The sequence below is a fragment of the Pomacea canaliculata genome, linkage group LG8 (assembly GCF_003073045.1).
Source record: "Pomacea canaliculata isolate SZHN2017 linkage group LG8, ASM307304v1, whole genome shotgun sequence".
NCBI lineage: Eukaryota > Metazoa > Mollusca > Gastropoda > Architaenioglossa > Ampullariidae > Pomacea > Pomacea canaliculata.
This window is the reverse complement of record NC_037597.1, coordinates 26,914,791-26,919,929: the sequence shown is the minus strand read 5'-3', so window position 1 is coordinate 26,919,929 and position 5,139 is coordinate 26,914,791.

Genomic DNA, 5,139 nt, shown 5'->3' with positions numbered 1-5,139 from the left:
ACTAATCTGAGAGAGTTTTGTGCTTGGAACTCAGTAGGAACAGGTTCCATTGTTCTGTCAGTGCCAGTGCCAGTGTCAGGACTGTATAACTAGACATTGTCAGTGTTCGTACAACTATCGTATATCCTGGACTTCAAAGTGACAAAGCCATCATCAACTACACTTTTTTATTTGCTGTTTTAACTGTTGTAGACGATGAGGTTGATGGCGATGAATATTGTGAAAAAGAACAGTGCATTCTGCAGTGTAGAAGTGGTCAAGAAACATGTTTTATACAAGTGTGCTCAGTAAAATGTCGTCTATTGAATACATTCTTGTCTACTTATTAACATTTCTCGCGGGATTAAGACCAGATTAATTAATTGCGTGAATCCTAACCTATTTCATCATCCAAATATAAACATTTGAGGTAAGAAACTTAAGTTTTCGAGGCATACAACTTCGTAAAGTTTATCGCACTGAGTTTGTTGGGGAGGGCATGTGCTACAGTGTAGTTGTTTGTCAATGCCAGCAACTGTAGTGACACAATTAGTACAAACATTCCTGATTATTTTAATTACTAGTAGTAGGATTATTATGATTAAGGGGCGTTAGGGCATCTAAAGAAAAAAATTGGAAGATTTTAATTTTTGACGAGGGCTGTTTGTTGACGACGAGAGAACGAGAGTGGAGGCAGTCATCTTCTCCAGCAGCTGTAGCCAGCGAGCATCTGAGAATATTTCACAGCTGACCCCTCAAGCTTAATTATCATTTTCTTAACATTTGTGCTATTTTTGTTACTGAAAACATGTTCAGATGTAAGGTTTGTCTACGCCGATGTACATGTATGATATCCTCTCCGAGAATGGCATCTGGTATCTGCAAAAGTCCTATAAACGACCTTTTTAAAAAAAATTGCGATGCTAGTCTCTGTATGTCCATTTTATTCCATTCCATATTCTACATCAATATTCTTTGATATACTGTCCTTTAGCTCACGCCATTCGTGTCTATATATATACATGATTTAATGTTCAAGATAAAGTTGTTTGCACGTGAGCAGTCAGAAAACAATGTCACGTGATCCACGTGACTCAGGTGTAGAATCACTCTGAGCTATTGCGCACATGTATTGCGCAGCAGAGGTGTTGTGAGATCAGAACGCACATCCAGCACGCACTAATGTTGTTTATACACAACTGAGTCCATCTGAGTGGACTGGTTGCTATTAGCAACTGTAAGTCCAGTGCTAAGTGACTCAGCACCATTGACCTCTGGCGACCTGACCACGCAGCCTCGCCATTGGCTCGGCATTCTGTCTGATGTTTCTCGGTTGTACAAAGCTGTCTTTGCCTGATGTTAATTAAAACATTCCTCATTTGTTACCAAGCATGTACTTAGTATTCACCTTTTCATTATGGCGATGATCTCTGGATGAAACAAATGACTTATCACCTGTAGACTCTTACCTGACAACTGTATGTCATTGTATGCAGGTCTACACGTGGCTCAACTCTTTTTCTATTCGCATTTTATCACAGAAAATTGTGTTAATCAGTGTGAAAATTGGGCATGAATGAATAAATGCATGTGTGATGGATGTATGCAGACTTGTATCTGTTTGTGTGTGTGTACACGCATGCATTAAAGTATGTCTGTAGCAGATGTGACAATCACTGGTATTTGTCTTGACAAGTTTATTTTGATTTGTGTATCACTGTTACAAGCATGGAATTCCTTAAAGCAAACAAGCTGCCAAAGTCACTTTTCTTTGTGAAAAATAAACTGAATTGTACATTGTAAGCATAGAATTGTTTGGTCTCGTTTTATTCACAGACAAGATTTTTGTGATCCACTGACATTATTTGTTTAAGAAAAACAACTTCATCGCCATGAAAATAGAAGCATGCGAACATATAAGAAAAATGACAGACATATCCGGGAACAAAGCAGTTTTTAGCCAGCAATGGGAGACAGACAGACAGACAGACAGACCAGACAGACAGACAGACAGACAGACAGACAGACAGACAGACAGACAGACAGACAGACAGACAGACAGACAGACAGAGCAAATACCAGAGAGAGAGAGAGAGGATGCCGACATTTTATCCGTTTCTCCATCATGGCGGCGATATCAGCCAATTAGAGACACATCTGGAATCGATGTCCACCATTAGATTCTCACATCTCTCCCTGTAGCCGACAAAGCACAAGAAGCAAATTATGGTTTTGGCCAGAAGAACCCGCCATTTACGCCAATCGTCGTCACTAAGCAGCTTTTGTATCCTCAAGATGTCGGCAGCGCCCCAGCCTGTCTTTTATCGACTTCTCTGGCGCCGAGCCTCCCTGTCACCTGACAAATCTTTGGCTTTCATGGCGTCTGCAACTCACTTTCTTCCTCGAATTTGTCTTCGCGCTCTCTGATTCCACCTCTCGTGTGGGTGTGTGTGTGTGTGCAAGAGTGTAGACAATCCTGCATACCATTCTCTGTGTGTGTGTGTGCAAGCGTGTAGACAACCCTGTATACCATTCTGTGTGTGTGTGTGTGTGTGTGATCAAATCCAATTCTTTAGAATATTTTTAATGCGTGGTCTCAAAAGACTCCTTGCATTGAAGTTAATATTATACCTACATTGATGGAGGGGGTGGGATAATCCCAAACCTTACATCAGTTTCACCTACAATATACTTTTGCTGAATTTTTCGGAAGATTAGTATTTTATAAAAATAAATATACTTCGTTAGGGAAACGTGGAGTTTTGAATAAAATTACTAAGAAGAGTAGTTTCTGATTCATTGGAATATGATATAATTCATCGGATGTCACCATCAAAGCCTTCATAATCTAGTATAACCAATCAAAGCCACCATAACGGTCTTCGATGGCGCTAAAATTATCATTTATTTTAATCTAATTGTGAAATTTCTATGAATACAGGTAAAGAAAATAGCAAAATTTTGTGAAAAAATAATAACATCGCTTGACATCGCCAAAAAACAAATTTTGTCAGCAATTTTTTTTTATGTTAATGTGGTAGTTCACGTGTTCATCTCCATGCTACAGTTTTTGAAAGACTTAAACTTGTAAACGGAGACCAAATATTAGTCTTGAAATGTCTTAATTGAATTAACAGAATTTCTGATCTTCAACTATTTTAAGTACATTAACCAAAATCAAGACTTGAAATTCCAGAATTGTTTTGATTGAAATTGAAAGTTTTCCCACAAGTTTTACTTCTTTCTATTTGAGATATCATTGTGACTTTTGTTTTGGATGTTTCCCTTCATACCCAACCCCGAAATATCTTCTCCAGCACTTTATTTCATTGATATCCATTTCTGTAAACAATGAAATGTTTGTAGAAGACACTCGGTATACACGGCCTGCTATATACCAGAAACATCTGCTGGCCGGTTAATACCAGTAAACATCTACTTGCCAGTAAACATGGCCAAGTTGTCTTCCCAGTTTTCTTGACTGATGTCCTCCCGCAGCTGTGGGCCCACCTCCCATCTCTCCCCGAGTGCAAACATCTACATAATTCATGGCCGCCTCCTTGTCACCGTGTGAATGTAACTCTGTTTGCTGAGCGCCGTGTGGCCGGGCCTGTGGCCGGCTCTCCCCAGTGTCCCCCGTGTTTGGCCTCGGTCTTTGCACCTTGCTGTTTATTAAGATTAAGTAGGGGGGCGTTTTGTTTCGTGTCTGTATGGGAGGTTGGTGCTGATGTCATGAGTCTTTGATGTTGGACTGTGTCTAGAACATCTCCTGCCTCGCTAACAGCTCCATGTAGATGTTAATAAACACTAATTTTTTAATTTCCTTTTGTTTTATGCTTTCTTCTTTCTATTTTTCCTGACTTTCCCCGTTGCGTTTTTCTCCACTTCCTCCATTTTTTTTTTTTTTTTTTTTGGACGAAAACTCTGTATAGATGAAGTTAAACTTTTAACTACTGTGGAAGCGACTTCTTGACAAGAAAAATTTCCCACAAATCCATAAATATAACAACAGTATTGTATACAAAGAAGACGAGATAATATATAGAGAAAGATAGGGAAGGAAGGAAGGAAAGCCAACTTTTTTGTATCAAAACTAAAGACCGGGCTTTTTTTTTTTTTTTTTTTTTTTGAGAGAGAAGGGCCCCGACTCTTCATTGCGAGGGTTGTCACAACCATCGCCGTGTCCTCCTTGCCGACATCTCTCGCCGCAACAACCGAAGCCAAGCTCGCGCCGGTTGAGAGCAAACATGAAGGGTGCGAACTGAAACGCCTGGCAGTTTGTGTGGTCGGCGCATTAATTATAGGAACTATTTGCACATTTTGAAACTTCGCACACTGGCCTTTTCCGTTTCGATGCCTGGAATCTGAAGAGCGAATTTCGATTAAGCTTTGCTAAGGTGTGGGAAAGACTTTAGAAGGAGTGAATATCGGAGGCTGGAGAACTGTTGGTGTGAGATGTGCTGGCAGGATGGGGCAGCGGGTGGGGGAGCAGACTAAATGACACCCGACGATGAGAGAAGAGTGGTGAAGGCAAAGAAAGGGTTAGACTGAGCACGTGATTACAAAACTAATCGACTTGGAAATGAAAAAAAAAGTAACAAGTAGACAAAGAGAAGAACGAAAAGAATTAAAAAAAAAAACACCACGGATTGATATATGGAAGGACGGACAGACATACAGACAGGCATGTTTTAAAACAGACTTAATGTATCTGCAAACCCATCTCCTGGGCTGAGAAGGCAACTGAGTCAATATTACAGTGGTTAACCTGGGCAAACTATCCAGCTGTCAATATTACAGCAGTTAACCTTTGACAAACTATCCAGCTGACAATATTACAGCGGTTAATCCAGAGAGGATATCCAGCTGTCAATATTACAATGGTTAACCCAGAGAGACTATCCAGCTGTCAATATTACAGCTGTTAACCTGGACAAACTATCCAGCTGTCAATATTACAATGGTTACCCGGGCAAAATATTTAGCTGTCAATATTACAGCGGTTAATCCAGAGAGACTATTCAGCTGTCAACATTACATCAGTTAACCTTTGACAAGCTATCCAGCTGTCAATATTACAGCAGTTAATCCAGAGAGGATATCCAGCTGTCAATATTACAGTGGTTAATCCAGACAGGCTATCCATCTGTCAATACTACA